The sequence below is a fragment of the Falco naumanni genome, chromosome 4, assembly GCF_017639655.2.
Source record: "Falco naumanni isolate bFalNau1 chromosome 4, bFalNau1.pat, whole genome shotgun sequence".
Taxonomy (NCBI): Eukaryota; Metazoa; Chordata; class Aves; order Falconiformes; family Falconidae; genus Falco; species Falco naumanni.
This window is the reverse complement of record NC_054057.1, coordinates 59,778,781-59,796,347: the sequence shown is the minus strand read 5'-3', so window position 1 is coordinate 59,796,347 and position 17,567 is coordinate 59,778,781. Positions and strand designations below refer to the sequence as shown.

The 17,567-nt window shown below is 43.2% G+C and overlaps 1 protein-coding gene across 2 annotated transcripts in view; it reads left to right on the top strand.

Annotated features, from left to right (window-relative positions):
• The first annotated feature begins 1,072 nt into the window (after nt 1-1,072).
• LOC121086743 (meiosis-specific coiled-coil domain-containing protein MEIOC-like) overlaps nt 1,073-17,567 on the top strand; it is a 36,094-nt gene continuing 19,599 nt past the window's right edge. Inside the window, exons 1-3 of one of the 2 annotated variants that reach the window (XM_040590897.1) lie at nt 1,073-1,250; nt 10,791-10,922; nt 17,442-17,565. The gene's annotated coding sequence lies outside the window, so the exon portion shown is untranslated. Of the gene's footprint in view, nt 1,251-4,518; nt 4,731-10,790; nt 10,923-17,441; nt 17,566-17,567 lie in introns of those variants that run through there. The other variant, XM_040590898.1, reaches the window with a different exon arrangement.

Sequence of the window (17,567 nt, the reverse complement as noted above, 5' to 3'; positions counted from 1 at the left end):
AAGCTGAACAGCTCTTTTATCTTCACCAAGGTCGCTTCTGACATCTTCGGTAGGCCCCTCTGCTTCTTCTGTTATCGTGGTTTCTTGTCGAACAGGACGTTCCTATGTTTGGTGTAGCAAGATAACATTGTGGACATGTCTCTTCTTGTTAAACAGGAAGTTCTTAAGACCACCACAATGGGTTCGTTCCTCTTGCTTAACTTGATTGATCAGCAAATTACCCTTAGCTACTTATTACACTTAACGTATTTGAAAGCCTTTTTGACAGCGGCAGGTTACAAGTGTGGGGGGTTAGGGTGCAAAATAAGGTGGTACTAAAAATAAAGAGGTACTAGATTCTGGAGAAAGGCCGTGGCAGGAACTGGGCAGCCCCAATCCACGTTAACCTCTCGGGTTTGTAATTCTCCCTCACTGCCTGCTCCATCGTCGGCTGGGGCTGGGAGGCCGGGTTGTTAGCCGTGTGGGCGCAGGGTCGATTCTGCAGCAGTGTTTGCCTGGCTGATGATCCATGGCAGAGCAAATCTCCCCCAGCACAGGTGGGGCCAAACGAAGAACAGCGAGGAACCCCACTGGGGAACCCCACCGAAGCCATGGTGGGGCCAGCCAAAAAAGGGGTGACCAACAACCCACCGCTTCCTCACGTCAGCCAAAGGGCCGCAGCCTCCTCAGCAGCATGTTTAGTAACTTATTTCTGCAGGCATGAGGGAATGTTGAGAAACAAGCCCCCAGCAGCAAGCCCACACAGCCCCTCCACCTCCTCGGGAAAGAAACCAGGCGCTGCTGTGATGCGGTTCTGTCAGGTTTTCACGCTTCCCTCAGCATGGCGGCTGCTCAGGTCTCAGCCTAAATAGAGTTGGAAAACAGGGACCCGCTGTCCGAGGGGCCAACCCCTTCCCAGTCCCCATTTTCTAAGTGTGTGTCCCCCCTCGCTGCCTCAGTTTCCCCTCGCCGCCTCAGTTCCCCCCCTCCCACTACACAATGATTCGCGCCTCCCCTTTCCAGCCTCCCCCCCCCTTTCCCCGCGCAGTGGTTTCTCCCACCGGCAGCCGCTGACCTCCCGCTCCCGCCCTTGCCGCTCCCGCCCGATCGCCGTGCGGCCGTTGGGGCGGCTGTAACGGCGGGGGGGGGGGGGGGGGCGGTGCTGGCGGCACGCGCCGGCCCGGCCCCTCACGGCGGGAGGCAGGATAGAGATGGTGATGGGTAGCACGCAGCTTGCGGCCGCTCGGCCTGACGGGGCTTCCCGGGCAGAGGTGAGGCGTCGTGGCTGCCCTCCTGCTGCCGGGCCGGGCCCGGGGCCCCGGGCCCCGGAGCTGAGGGGGTGTGCGGCGGCCGGGGGAGGTGGCGAGGCGCTGCGCTCGTGTGAGGGGAGGAACCCGGCCTGTGCCCTGTGAGGAGCTGCCGCGCGGCTGCTGGGCTCCCCTGGAGGGAGGGGAACCCCTGTGGCTGCCGGTAGAGCAGAACAAGGTGAATAAAGCACGTATCTGCGAAAGTACAAGGCTGTTTTCCTCCTCCGCTTGCCTGTCACACGTACCCTGACGGGTATGTGCGTGCTCGGGAGCTACAGAGCCGTGAGCCGGGCTGGCACCAAACCCCAGTGACGTTTCCGCACGGAGATAAAGAGAGCTGTGAAATAAGCAAGTAGTATAGCTCGAAATCCCAATGGAGCAAGGCAGGAGGCCCTTTCAGAAACTGCGGAGGGGCTGATATTTTGGTTTCAGGAAAAATTTTTTGTTGTTTTGTTTTGGTTTTTTCTCCCTCCTGGTTATTTCCCCCACCCCCGGAAGCAGTGTCTGATTTAATTGTTATGTTTTTTTAAATTTCCTGTCACAGTAAAAAGCCAAAGAAGTTGTCTCGGTATGGTAAGGGGTCGGGAAGAATGACTGCTACTATTTAAGTCTGCTGTATAAATAGATGTTCGACTGAGTTACTAAAATCATTGCGGTCTGCTCTTTTCAATGGATCATTACCGGAATGCATTCACGCTGCTGGGGCCAGGCTGATGTTAGGAGATTGTGTGTGAGCAACACCTTCACACTGAGTTACTTGAAGATAGCAAGTTTAAAAAGCCCTTACAAATGCTTCTAGCTTAATATTAGTATTTTTAGTATGTTTGCCCCCTGTTAACGCATTGCTGAAACCTTTGAAATTTTCAGGGGGTGTCTGAATGCTGCCCAGATGAGAGTCACAGGTACGATTTATTCTTCACAGCCTGTGGTGATCCTGCTTTTCCATGAGGCTTGTTTTCTCCAGTGTTTTCAGGGCAGGGGAATTTGGCAGCTTTTGTCCTGTTGTTCCCAACCATTGCTACTGAAGCCATGTGCTGTTTACATGGTTCTGCGTGGGCACTAGGGGCATTTTACATGTTACTTTGAGAGGACAGTGTACCTACACTGCTTGTAGGTACTTTATAAGACTATTACTGGGTGTACAGTTTCAGCTGGATGGTAGCAAAGAGGTATGCTACATTTTGACATCAAACCTCTCAACCATGTTTGCCTGTGCGGTATTTCGCTTTTACAGAGACTGTGAGCCCTTCAGAAAAGGCTGTCTTGATTTTTCTGTAACATGCTGTTCTCAAGCTAGCAGAAATAATTTATGTCTGAAGTGTTTTTGTGGATTCATGTCTGGATTTCTTCCCCCCCCCCCCCGTCTTGCCCAGGCCAAATGTGTGTGAAATTCTGCTGTCAGTCTTAATTTGAAGCTACTGGGGTCTACTCACATCACTAAAATCAGTGCATGTACTTTAGTACTGTGCTGCCATAACACTGTCGATGTTTGTGGTTTCTCAGTTTTCTTTAATCCCTTGTCAATGTGGCTTGAGATTTTTGATCTTTTTTTCTTGAAACACATTAATTCAATGTGTACTATTGGCAGCATTGGTGCAAGTACGCTATTCCAAAAACCTAAATGTGGAAAAGGGTCTAAAAGCTTCCTGTGTCGTGTTTATATATGTTATCATTCTAAAATTGTGCTTATATCAGGCAGTTGGAGAAACTGGAGGAGGACAGCCACAGTCTGCCCACCATTACAGCTTTGTGGAAACTGGAGGGAGAACAGCAATAATGTAAACAAGGGCTGAGGTTTTTAGGGAGGGGTAACCATTTCCTATTTACTGCTGTGTCTGAAAAGCTATATGGAATACCCTTAAACAACATTTTGGGAAGGTTATGTGCTTTCAGTGGTAAGTGCTACAGTGATAGCAGTGAGGGAAGGACTTCACAGAACAAGGTGCTGTTACCGTAACTTAGTGAAAATGCCTTGGGAACAGAAGAAAACTCTAGGGAAAGTGGGGTGTGTGTGTGCATTTTGGGTTGGGTTTTGGTCGTCGTCTCCCCCCCCCCCCCCCCCCCCCACCCCCCCTTTAGGATCTTCTGTCTAGTTTACCTGCATTAAGTTGTTGAAGAGCTTAAGACCAAATGGTTTTCTGATTTCCACTGTAACACTTCTAGTTGTCATAGGAGTTTTCTCATCTTCTGTAAGATGCATTTAGGGGCAGTTGTATTGTTCAGGGTGAACATTGTGTTTTTAGGTTTAACTCAGATGACTTAAGTGTATATTGAAGGGCAGCTTGAGGTTTGCTTTTAAAAAAGTTAGCCAAACTTGTTAGCCCTCTACTTTCTCTTTTTTTCTAGTCTTTTTTTCTAGTCTCAAGACTAATGCTTGACTGATGATGGACTACACTTCCGAGCAACTAAACTGTATAATATAATATAACATAATATATTTTGTAGGGTTTATGGTGTTTTCTTCAAAAAGATGAAAATTAGTCTGTTAGCCTTTTCCATTGTCTCTGGATTTTTTTATTTGCTTAAATTAGATTTTCATTCTTTTTATAGTACTAAAAATATGGTGATGTGTGGGAAGGATGAAATTTCATCATCTGAGTTAAGGCAAAGAGTTGTGGGAAAATAATTATCTTTGTAAGGAAAAATATGTAAAAGCTGATAACGTAACTGTCAATATGTTTGGAAGTGGGGAGAAGGTGAGTGAGGTACAGCACTTTAGCATGAAAGCAAGCTGTCAATTAAAATAAAGGTTATTTTAAATTTTTGTTACAGGAAGCATAGGGCATGTTTTGCTCTCCCTGCAAGCCTTTCGTAGTTACGTAGCTGGGATGAGCCGAATGATGGTTTTCAGTGGGGAGATTGGAACAGGAGTGGCAAGTGCTTCATCACTGCTGACAAAAAACATTAATTCCAGTGAATTATTTTTTCATGTGGAAATATCAAAACCCCAGAGGCAGAAGAGACGATGAACTTGTCATAAGAACTCTTGTACTGTTAAGCAGAATGTTTATACATATATTGCTTATTATATGTGTATTATAGCAATTAAAATTTCCTCACTGGGTCGTGGTTGCTGATTACAGCTTAAATGGTTTTGGAAGTATGTGATCACTTGAGAGTAATTGCTTAGAAATTATTTCTTGTGTGGGAAGGAGGAGAAGATGCATTTCAAAACCTCCCACATACTTTCCTTCTTTCCCAGCTGAGAAGCGTGTCCAGGCTAGGTACCCCAGTTCAGCTGTATTTCTCAGGCAGTCCCTGTAAGCCTGTGTGTGAAGGGGACAGTTCCTAAGGCTCACAGTTGCAGTCCTGGATCCTGTACCTTGTAGTTATTGCACAACAGAGGAAAGACTACAATTCCCATAGTACTTCCACATACTGGTACTCCAGTGACATCAGACATTACATGGCTGAGACTGGTTGTAAAGCAAGAAGACCAAAAATGTAAGCTTGGTGTTTCTTTCACTTCTGTAGCAGGGCCTTTGGCAGTGTGGAATCTTTGCTTACTAGGGGAGGATTTCAGTTGCTGCAGAGGTATTTGAAAGGGTGTGTATCTGAAGAAAACAAGAGGTGACATTTAAGGGCACGCAATTTGCACTGTTTGTTGTAGTGTTGGTGCAGCTTGGAGATTCCTCTGTTGGAATAGCGATGTGGAGTAATTGCTTAATGCAAGTGCTGTTAGTTTGTCTCTAGGGGCTGTTTCGTTGCCCACAGCCCCAAATCCGCTTGCTGCTTTTCTGCTGTTTTTGTCCTGCAGTTTCAAGGGGTGGAGGAGAGACGCTATCATAGCTTGGCAACAGTTTCCGTGTGCGAGTAGTAACCGAGGTGTGTAGCGTGGGTCCCATGGCAGCAGTGTTAGGGAAGGTAAAGGAGGTGCGGCAGCAGCACCAGTTCAGCACCCTGTGGGCTACGCCACCGGGCTGGAAAGCACCGGGATCAGCTGCTGCTGCAGTGTTCTGGTGTGTGCAACTGGCATGTTTGAGTGCCTGCGCTGCCTTTGCTTCCCCAGTGGCCTGTGTCGGCGGGAGGAACGCGGGCAGGGAACGGCTGGTGGTAACGTCTGTGCAGGTTTGCCTCCGTGGAAGTTGATTCTTGCGAGGGGATGAGGTTTATGTGTGTTCTGTTCTTCAGGACAGATGCTAGGTGTCTGGAGTGACACTGATATTTTAGAAAGCTGGAAAACAATCCAGCAAAGTGATTTCTGCAGTGTAATATTTGCTTGTGTTGCTGTAGTTCAGAGTGAGTGTAATGATTTATTTGTCTGAATGGTGCCAGCCTTTCAAGTGATCACGTATTGCAAGCATCTGATAAAAACATAATTCTCCGAACACAAATGTCTTGTGTTGACCACCAGAGTCTTCTAACAGGGACAATGAGGAGAGACTTAGGAAGTGGATGGGAAACTTGGAAATACTTAACTGTCATCCTTTCTATGAGAAATGTAATAACTTCTCAAGCAGGTAATAGATCCCCTTTCATTTCTCTGTAGAAATAGTTTAGATCTGTTAAATTATATTGTAACAGTGTTTGCTCAAGTCTGCAGTCTTGAAGACATCTACTTAGTACTTGAATTTCAGAAAGCGAGGAGTAGGTCAAAAAGTAGCTTTATATCTAATCTTGGTAGTTTAATGAAATTAAGATACAAATCTCTGTATAACTATATATCGCGTGTACAGATCCTTATGCAACAGATTAAAAAAATCCTATCTTTTTGGCCACATATGCCAGTTAGTAACTCCAAAAAGTTTGGTTTTACACATTCAGTAGTTGATAATTTCAGTATTTTTGTTTGAAAATATATTTGCAGAGACACTTTGATTTTTATGGTGTTTACGTTGTACAAGGTAGTCCATGTGTCAAAACGAATCTGGAAAAATATCTTGTAATTTCAGATTATATTCCTAACCAGAAAAGTTTATACTGAGGGTATATTAATACCAATAATCCTGTTTTACAGCAATGTGTATTAGAAAGGACATGATCTACAAATCATGCATTTAAGCTGCCTTTGGATCGGTTGGCTCACAAGTGAGTGGAAGTTCAGTTAAAAACTCTGTACCTCTTTGTTTAATAGTCTCTTATGCTTCCCTGGTCTACCAGGAGATAGTGGAGTGTGACACGTGGTAAGAATCATAACTGAAGGTGAATATATAGAGAGAGGTGGCTGGCATTAAGTTCCCTTATATTTCCATGGAGCCTGCAGTGCACTTGAATTACATTATTCAAATCCTTAAATGTGTATTTGCTGACTAGATATTTTGAATGTTGTAGGCTGTTTAGTGATAGACGCATTAAAGGATCTGTCTTTTGCCAGCTTTGTAAAACTGTCCCTCAGCAGTCCCAAATTTGAGCTTTTGGCTAGTGACATTGCAGCTGAGTTCGGTTCGCTGTTTTTAAAACTGGCAACTTCATGTTAATGTTTCATGAAGGGTGGGTTTACTTTTTTATTTGGGAATTAGGGTCTTATGGATTTCATAAACAAAAAACATCCTCTGAAACTCCAGAGTAAGGGCAGAAAGCTTCAGTCATTTTTGCAAGCAAAAGTACTTGGAAGTAGTAGGACTCTGGTGTTCAAACTACTTGTGGCTTTGGACCACAGCTAGAGTGTGTAGATGTATAAAAATCTATCATTAAAACCAACATCAGTAACTTTTTATTTTAATACTTTAAATGAATGGCAGATCAGGGCTTTGTTTCTAAGCTACCTGCTGGCAAATTATTTTCTCAAATTAATAAAGCAAGTATTGCAGTAAGTGGGGAGGTTACAAATTTGAATTTCTGAAATTACTGACTTCAGGTAGGCTGAAGTTGTAATAATTGCACATACATAGGCACAGTTCCCAGTGGATAAATCTGTATCACATGGTGTCCTGAGTGCTTACTATGCTTAATTTCTTGTAATTGACATTTGAAGTTTTAATATAAATGTTGTAGAAATGTTCTGTGCATTTGGATTGTGGGTTGTTGTTTGGCTCAAGAAGAACCTCACAGAGATACTGGTATACTGGTTCAAGGGTAAGGCTTCATAAAAGTGGAACTGAGGATTGGAATCTCTTCCCCAACAAACTTTCTGCTGTGTGGCTTTGTAAAGCAGATAGGCCTAAATGTAAAAGTTAAACCCAGGTGTGTTAGAGAAGTGTGGGTCTTTAGACTTAACAGAAGTTTTCCCATGTAACCTGATTCTGGTACTTGTAAATCCTCAGGTAGTGTAATTAGGCCTTCCTCACAATCTCCCTATGATATTAAGGTAATGTTTCATATAGATTTTTAATTTTTTTTTTCTGGAGGATTAGGTCATAGAATCCTAGAATGGTTTGGGTTGGAAGGGACATAAAAGATCATCTAGTTCCAACCCCCTCGCCACGCACAGCCCCTTCCCCCAGCCCCGTCCAGCCTGGCCTTGGGCACTGCCAGGGCTGGGGCACCCACAGCTGCTCTGGGCAGCCCGTGCTGGCGCCTCGCCGCCCTCACAGGGAAGGATTTCTTCATAATAGCTAATCTTAATCTCCCTTCTTTCAGTTTAAAGCCATCCCCCCTTGTGCTATCACTACACATCCTTGTAAGAAGCCCCTCTCCAGCTTTCTTGTCGGCCCCTTTAGGTACTGGGAGGCTGCAATAAGGTGTCTCCGGAGCTTTCCCTTCTCCGGGCTGAACAGCCCCAGCTCTCCCAGCCTGTCTGCACAGCAGAGGGGCTCCAGCCCTCTGAGCATCTCCATGGTCTCCTCTGGACTTGCTCCAACAGGTCTGTGCCCTCCTTATGTTGGTGCCCCAGAGCTGTATGCAGCACTGCGGGGGGGGGTGTCTCATGAGAGTGGAGTAGAGGGGGAGGAGAATCCCCTTCCTTCACCTGCTGGCCATGCTTCTTGTGGTGCAGCCCTGGATTTAGTTGGCTTTCTGGGCTCTGAGCACACATTGCTGGGTCATGTTGAGCTTCTCATCCGCCAACACCCCAGCTCCTAGCTGGTTGCCATTGGGATGGGTAGGGAAGGACTGGGGAAACTTGGTGAGACCAAGAGGATGTGGTGGGGACACTGCTGCTGTTACAATGAGCTTGGGATGGGGCATGAACATGTAGGAAGCCAGTCATCACTTTTCCCTGCAGATAAAACAACTTTCCTTCTGATCGTGTGCTGTGGACATTTGTCTTTTTGCTTAGAGTTCTTTTTGTTTGAACAATGTCGAAAGAAAATAAACTTAAAACTATATACAGATTCAGGATTTGGTATTAAAGTACTCAGTGAGTATTTTTTATTTGTTAATTTTACAAAAAGCAAACTGGCAGTGCTGTTTTAGTTAAAGCAGTGGTTTCTACCAAAGCTGTAACGTAGCAGCCGCATATCCTGAAGATACTCCCAAATGCTTTTCTAGGACAGAATTATTTACCAGTAGTGCAGTAAATATGCCTTTGTATCAGCCCCTAAAATCTAAGTGAAAGCCACAGAAAGTTACCATGGAAAATCCATTTCTCTGAAAGAGGGTGTATAGGCTGGAGCACAGCGGTAGCACTCTTACCTTTTTTGAACAGCTGTGTAAATTCTAAGCTTTGGTTGGACTCTTACATAGGTTGTGAAGCCTAGTGCAGCACCTGTAATGCTCTGAAAGTTTCCCATGATTTGAAGTCATTCCTATTTCAAGATATAAACAGGTTGGGTTTTGGGGCTTTCCAGTATCAACTAATGCTTTGGTGAAACCCACTTTTAAAGCTTCGAATGGTTGCACTGTGTCACAGAGGGAGTGATTAGCCGAATCATTAACATGCATGATGAAGTCTGCTTTGACGGAAGAAAGCTAAAAAATCACAAGTCATTAAAAGATCAGTTAAGGTTGGTGGTTTAGAAGCAAGTTGACTGAACATCATGAGTGGTATAAAGATATTACCAGTCATCTTTTCTGCAAGGAAACTGTGTGTAACTAACTTAGCACCTAGGAGCAACTGTGCACACCTGAGTCATTTCAGTGCAAAGCCTGCTGCCTTAGCTTAAATACAGGGAGCCTCATCTTCCCGTCTGTGCGCCACGGAGCTTGCTGTAGCGTGGAGGGTGGTACGGCTGCAGCTCTTCCCTTGACATACAGCTGGTGTATTGTACTGAAGATCGACAGGCACAAGAGCAGCAAGCTGAGCGCTTCCCAGAAGCACTGAGGTATCTACATGGACATTTCACTGAACTGTTCTGCAACCCATTCCTGGATGTAGAGTTTCCTTTTCCTTTTGGTCTGAGTGTGTTTCTCTGCAGCATGGTGATGGAAATGCTGTAGGAAACCTGACAAAATGAGCTATCAAGAATGGGTTAACTATTTCATCCTGCTCTTGGCCTGTTTCCAGCAGCTCCTTGGAAAAGAGAAGAGTGGAAACTTGACTGGGGGTTGAACAAATCATTGTGGCAGAATTCAGATTGAACATCAGATTAGGTAAATGCTTAGTTCTACCATTCAGCAGGTCAGGGTAGGTCAGCCACAGCTGGTTGTGGGTATAGTCTGGCATCATGTTATTACTTTTAGGAGAGGAGCAGGTGCTTTGTTAAGAATTTATCATAATAAAGCTTCACCTTACTTATATCAATCATAAAGGCAGCCCTTCCCCCATTCGCTGCTTCTACCTATTAAAGCTTTGTGTCAGTGAAGATGAAGCCTTACGTTTGTGTAGCGCATTGACTTGCTAATCTGGGACATTGTTTTGCTGTGTCATGTAATGCAAATGGCTGAATCTGGAGGAATGGCACGTGTGCAGAGTGTGAGCATGACAGGCAGCAGCAATTTGATAATCTGCTTTTCAATAGGGGAGGTGTAGGAGGTTATACTGTAATGGGTTCGAGTGGATGTGCGGAGAGCACAGGGCAGGATTTTGGAATCAGCATGTTACACGTAGAGCGCTCTTGGGAACATGCTTTTATCACACCTGGTTTTGGATAGCAATGTGTCACAGGAGCCAACCTTGCCTTTGCTGTTGACAGAAGCTATGAGCCTGAAGATGGAGTGGAACCCTTAAATGGGTGCAGTCCTAGGTACTTGAGGATGTGATGGGGATGGATGTTCAGTTCTGTGTCAGATGTGTGCTGTTGAGCAGAATCATGGGGTGAGCTTATGTACTGGTGTGATAGATGTGGACTTGCGTGATTTATCTGTCTGTGTGACAGGATAAAGCTGAAGAGACGAGCTTTGTCAGGCAGTGTGCCTCTGCCTGTGTGATCCGAGGTGCATCTTGCATCTTGGTGCAGCTGGCTTAGCCATTCCGGGACTCCATGTGACCTGTGGTCAGCAACTTTCATATCTGCTGAGCTGTTCTGTCATGTGGAATCTTACAGCAATAAAGCAACATCGTTATTGTTCTGCAAATGTGTAAGATGTAGGTGTACTGGAAGAGCTGTGGGTGGTGTGATGTGGAGAGATGGCGGGGGGAGCAATGTGGGTAGCTAGAAATGAGTTTCATGCGTAATAAGTACAACTTTGGCAGACCTGATAATTATAGCACTTTTTTTTTCTTCCTTTTTAATTGCTTTTAAATAGGCTAAGTCTGTCTGTAAGATTCTAAATTTCTGCTTGCACGGCAATGCTGCATACTTCAGAGAAGAGAACTTGTATACTGGTAACAAGGACATGGTCAGACGAAGTGCGACCCCTGGTCATTACAAGTCACAGGTGAGTCAAAAAAGTGAAGTTGCTTAGGTAAACAGAAATACTTGTATCATATGTTGGTTTTTCTAACTACGTATATTGGATAACCACATAACAAAAAAAACCCAAAACCCTCAGCACCTGAAAAGGATGCTATATTACAGCTGGAGCGGCTTTCACTGTGTCAGTACAGGGGAGTAAACTTCTGTTCATGGGAGTCAGCAGTTCCTCATTCAGTCTGGCTTTGTGTGCCTCTTGTCAAGGGCATTGGTGAGATTTACCACAAAATTACCATGGACAAAAAGAATCTTTGATTGTGTTAAATGAATGCATTTAGATGCTAGTGTTTAAAACAAAAAGGCCCATTAGCTCATGAGTGTTAACAGCAGTTGGGCTATAGAACCCATATATTGAACAAACATCCCATAAATGTAATGCTTCTTCCCTGCCGTCCCACCTTAAGTGGTGCTTTTTTATATGATTTTGACCCAGCTGTCTGAGATGTCAGATTCCTTTCTCAGGAAAAGAGTTTCTTAATTCTTTGACAGCTGATAGAGAGTTATTCCCCTTTGCTGCTGTAACGCACCTTTTTGATGATACGAAATTGGGATTTAGAAAAAAGTCTCCACTAATCTGCCATTTTCATGGGTTTGTCCCTGATATTAAGAGATACCTGAATAAATTACTTTCTCCCCTGGTTTTAGTTTTTTACATATCCCTGTCACATCTGTACTTCTGCAGGTTAGTTTCCCAGGTAACCCAAGAAGGCAAGTTATAATTTTATTTTTTTTTACCCACTAGTTTTGGCCAATTAATAGCAGTGCATCCTGAGGTTACCAGTTAATTACCACTGAATTAACCAGTTTCAGTGTGCTATGGATTAAGATGGCTGTAAGTAGGAGTTATTAAAGTCTTAAGTCCACCCCCCCAAACAGTGCTTTTTCTTGTTTGCTTTGTCTTGCCAAGAAAAACAAGCAATAAACAGGAAATATTTATCCTGCCAAGAAGTCAGAGAAGAATAAACTCAGTATAGAAGTAATAATACTGTGCAGTGCTGTCATTTACTGTTGTTACGATAGGTGTTTGTAAAAAGCATCTGTGTGCAATGCTCTGGAGCATAGAGTTCCTGCTGTTTTGGGAAGACTGACTGTAAAAAGATTTTTCCTAATCTAGCTCAAATGCTTTTTGGAAGATCAAGAACTTTGTCAGATAGGTCTTTAGGCCAATAAAAATAATGTATTCTAATTATATAATGAAGAAAATATTTAGCTCTGATTACATTATTTTGTAGCTTATAATATATCCTTTCAGAGAATTGTTAATCTGATATAAGTCATAGACTGTTGTCACCACCAAACAGGAGGAGAGTGAAGCCCTGTTGAATTTTTTTAGGCTGTGTCCTCTAACACTGCAGTTCAGCAAGGTACCCCAGACATACATAACGTCACTGCCAATGTTTCATACAATTGGCGTAATGTAGTAGTCTCTATGAAAGTCCTGAGAACTTCTTCCAGTCTGCTTGAGTAGCCTTCACTGCTCTGTCAGCAGCTATTACCATCTCAGAATAGACAGTTACCGTCTTGAACTGTTTCCAGTACTTAGCTGGGCAGCACAGGAAACAAAACATTTCTAGTAATATAACAAGTAATACATGAGTCTTCTGCTGTATTCACAGCACTGTTAAATCCTTGGACAGAGGATTTTCACATCACAGATCTCTGTCTCCTAGCGGCCCAACTCAAGCAGTGGTGGTGAGACAGAATCACAGAATGCTTGAGGTTGGAAGGGACCTCTGGAGATCATCTTAGTCCAACCCCCTGCTAAAGCAGATTCTCCTGGAGCAGGTTGCACAGAATTGCATCCAGGTGGTTTTTGAATCTCACCAAAGAAGGTGACTCTGTGGGAAATCATTCTCATACTTGTGTCCAAAGGCACTAGCAGGGCACACTGGCACTTCTGTGCAGCTTCTGGCCTGTTCACCCTTGGTAATGCTCCAGACCTGACTGTACAAGGTGCTGAGCAACCTGCTCTGAGTAGGAGCCTTGAGTCCAAAGGTCCCTTCCAGCCTCAGCTGTTCCAAGGTCTTTGCCATGCAGGATTCTGTGTTCCTAATACAATTTACTGTTTATCAAGTCCTTTACTAAGATTTGTAGGTTTTGTCTGCCTCTCGATGCTTGGCAGCTGTGCTAGCTTGACACTTCATTGGGGAATGGGAGAATAGCAGGAAGAGGAGTGAGAGAGTAACAGCCTTCTCAAGGTCTTTGCCCTTGCTGCTGGAGCAGTGAAACCACCTACAGAATAACAGCAAGTCCTTATCACACAGCCTGGATGAAGCAGAAGCACAAAGGAGCCAGGCAGCAAATGAGTCTGTTTGTCGTGGAGTGCAGGACTGATGTCACATAGTGGTATCAGTGCCAAATAGCTTTGATACTATTTAATTTCATATATGTTTATAGTTGAAATATTAACATTATACTGATGTTCTACTCTTTTATTTCTCCTCAAATAAAAGAAACTTGGAATTTCTTCTAAATACGAAGAACTGCATGAGGCTTTTGAAAATAGGCAATGTTTTTGGTAAATGCCTCCGTTTGCTTGTTCCTCAGTTGTAATGAGCTTCTTGCAGAAGTTAAAAGCCCTCTGCATGTATTTGAAGATAAGATGTGACTCAGTAACAGTGTTAGATGCTTTGGAAAAAAGCATGTTCAGTTTCATACACAGGGAGAGAGATTAGTATATGCACATTTCCATTTTACGGGAAAGAACAGAAACTGTGTCTTGTTATGCTTTAAAAGAAAAAAAAATTCCATCGAGATACCACATCTAAAAAAAACCTAGGTAGGTTAAGTTTTTTATTGTTGTTTTGAGAGGTAATTTAGTGATATCAGTGGCTTTCACATGATTTGCAGGGTAGAAAGAATGAAGTAAAAGCCCTACTGAATACTGTAGGAGTTGTCCTTTGATCTATTTTTTATTTCTAATTTTTTTGGAGACAGAATTTCATTCATTGATTTTTATTTATATTTTTTTAAGTCGAAAATCTGAGCAAAACGCATCTGTGCCTCTGCAGGCAGTCCTTTCTCTGCAAAGCCAGTTATGGATTTTATGACTATCTGAAATTTAGTGAAGAATTTTGAAACTAAAACAAGCTTAGGAGACTACATGCTGTTTCATCCTTTTTTTTTTTTTTTTTACTGTAACTTCTTCAAAGTTCAAATGTAAAGTGCAGACAAGAGTTTCTCAGTTTATTTTGAAATTCTGTTTAACTAGATAGAATGCCAGACTCCAGTGTTTTGGAAGTGCTGAGTTACGAGGCTGTATCTAGGGTGCATGAAGTACCTCCTCTGCTGATCTTCAGTCACATTGTCCTGCATAACTCACATTAGCAGTGATTAATGGCTCTGAAAATAAAAAGAGAAATCCAGTAGTTATGGATCCTATTTTTAATCTATGCACAAGTATTTTATATATTTATATATAAATATAAGCCACAGAGCATAATTTCTCTCTGTGTTGCTTCCTAGTGGACTAACAAGACCAGGGCTTCAGCATTGGCTTGTGCTTGTTGATACTGCCTGATTGTGGCCAAAATTTTGGCCTTGCTACTGCTTTCCAAAATGATGCTTGTGTGTGGTTCAGGAGTAATTTGTAGCAGATACCACCCTTCTGTTCTGTAGGGTAAGAGTTCATTTGTATCACACAAGCAAGCACTGTTGTGCCATTTAGGTTTTGGGCCAGGAATTTGTTCTTGTCTCGTATTTAATGATATAGATATTGATGGTGTGTTTGTACGGAATGTTACACAATATGTATCTAGCCTCTACAGGGTTATGGTACTTCTAATTCAATTATTTAATAGCGATTTGTTTGGATGTGTAAGACAAGTTTATAGGAAGTGATAAGCCCTCAGTGTAAACTTTTTTTTTTTTTAATTCAAAAAATTCACTAAAGGGTTGCTCTGTCCTGCTCATGGCAGGAGCACACTTGGCCAGGTATTTCTTTACTACTTCCTCAGACAAGACCCAGGAGGGTTCTGCTGAGTCTGTGGCAGTTTTCACTAAACCAGATTCCGGCTGAGGATTTGTAGTAAGCAGGATTTTTCTGTTCTACTTGCAAGAAAAGAGGGGAGAGAGAAAAATTAATTTAGCATTTTCTTTTTTGAAGGGATGGGGTGTGAGATAGTGAAATGATCAACGTTGAAGTGTTTAGTCTTTTAGTTTATGAATAACTTTTTAAAAGTTCTAGCTATGAAAAGCTTTTCAGATGGCTCTAGACTGACTGCATAAGGCTGTATTCAGACAGTGGAAATTTCCCTTAAACCTTCCATTTTCCATTGGCTTGTTTAGGGCTTCAGAGGTATTTCTCCAATAGTAAGCACCAGTCTCATGGAGCTGCCAATACAGATCCTACTGACAGTGCCATTTTTATCTTGGAAGCAATAAAATGGGAGATGAGTAGATCGGTTTAAATGTTTTCTAAGTATGAGGACCCAGTTGTTCTGTAGCACCATTTTTTCTTTCATGTTGTTTTTCTTTTAGCCCTTTCAGGAATTTAATAAGTACATGGTTGAGACCTTTCTGCAGTTATTCAATAAGGATTTAGCAAATGGTTTCATTTGGTGGATCCAAGGCTAGTTTGACCATTGTGATTAAGGGGGGGGGGGTAGCTGTGTTTTGTACCTATTCCAGCTGTATTTATAATGAACAGTGTGACAGAAGTTAATTTTATCCTCATAGTCCTAAAAAAAAAATCATTGTTCTCTGTCTTCAGCAGCCAGGTATCCAGAGTTCATGTATAGGGTAACCTAATTATGCCTTTTTTCTCACACTCTTCCTGCTGCCAGCTTGTACACAGAGGGTGTCCGCCTGCCACAGCTCTGCAAATTCCTGCTTAACTTCCTAGCACAGCACCCTTCCGTATCTCTTGTCTCTAATGAGGCTGGGACAGACGGACAAACCTGCTTAGCAGGAGCGGTTTGCTAAAGGAGTGACATGCACAACATCACTTTTTCTTTAACCTGTTGCTTTTGTTAAATACCTTTATGACTAACGCATCCAAGTGAAGCTGGGGATCGTTGAACAATCTCCAGGTTGTCTCATGGCCTCAGAAGTGATCTTAGTTATGTGTAAATGTATTGGAACCTGCAGTCATTTAATCTGCAGTTTCTTTCCATTCTCCCAGGCATTACTGTTCGTATGTTATGGGCACTGTGGTGACAACTTAATTCATTAAATATATTAGTATTTGTAAAGGCAGAGATTTCTTCTCCGGAATTTTGTTACTGGCCTCCTCAGGAAGGTGTAAAGCACAGGGCTGGATGCTCCAGTCAGTTTCAGTCTGCATCCAGTCCCATGGCCTCTTGCAGCTACTGATATATCTGGGGTTCTGGGGGGTTTGGATTTTTGTTATTGCTGTTAGGGCTTTTTTTTTGTGGGGTTTTTTGGTTCATTTTTGGTATTTTTGGTTTGTGGGTTTTGGTCTGTGGATTGTTGTTTTGGGTTTGGGGTTTTCCTTTTTTTAAGTCTCCCTAATGTTCTTTTCAGAACAAGTACTCCATCTTGCCTGGATGTCTGCTTATGAAAATTAAGGGGCAGCTAGTTCAGTTCTCTTATTATAGAATTTTTTTGTGTGTGTGTTTTTTGTTGGTGTTTTTTTTTTTTTTTTTTCCAAGAAAGCTTGAGGTCTTTCTCCTAGAGTCAAAACTTGGGAAAGTTAATCAACAAGGATCAAGAGTGCTGCTGGTAGAGTTGGACATGAACCAGCAGTGTGTCCTTGCAGCAGAGAAGGCTGCCCCGATGTTGGGCTGTCACAGCAAGACTGTAGCCACTGGGCTGAGCGCTGCTATCATCCCCTGGGTTCTGCCCTTGTAAGGCCACAACTGGATACTCTGTCCTGTTTGGGGCTCCCTGGTGCAAGAAGGGTACTGGAGTGAGTCCTGCAGAGGCTTCTAAACTGGTTGTGGGCAGGAGAATGGGATGTCCAAGGAGAGACTGAGCGAGCTGTGTCAGATCAGCCTGGTGAAGAGAAAGGGAAGATCTTACGGGTGTGTGCAGCTGCCTTGTGGGAGGTTATAGAGAAGGTGGGCCGGACTATTTTCAAAATTTGCCCATAGAGGAAGTGGTGGGAAAACTCAAAATTCAAGTGCACAAGTTTTTGAGTAGCCTGATCTAACAGGGTCTGTTCTGAGCAGGGGAGCTATATCTACCCAGGTTCTATATCAACCCAGAGGTTCCTTCCAACTCAAAGTAGGTTGTATTCTGCTTAAACCTTTGTCAGTCACAGGTTCTGTTGTGCCAGTTGCTAGCTGAGATACTTTGTGAAGGTACAGTGCCCTGCGTTGCTTAGATCTCCTATTATTTATTCTTCAAATTAATGATTTATAATAGTCCTTTCTGGACCAGTACTTAGTTTACTTTTCTTATCCACACTTTGCTCTGTCAAGTTTACAAATGTTCCTCCCTGCTTACCATGGGCTCTTGGTTGGAACATTTTGTGTTTTCAGGGATATAGCAGGAATAATTGCTCTTCCCTTTGTTTTCTCAGAAGGGTTGCGTATGCCTGTGACACGTGCATTTCCAGTCATATAGGCTAGAAGATTCTGAGCTTGTGGACGTGACACGCAAACACCTACAATGTGAGATCTGTTGAGAAATCCTATTATTGTAGAGT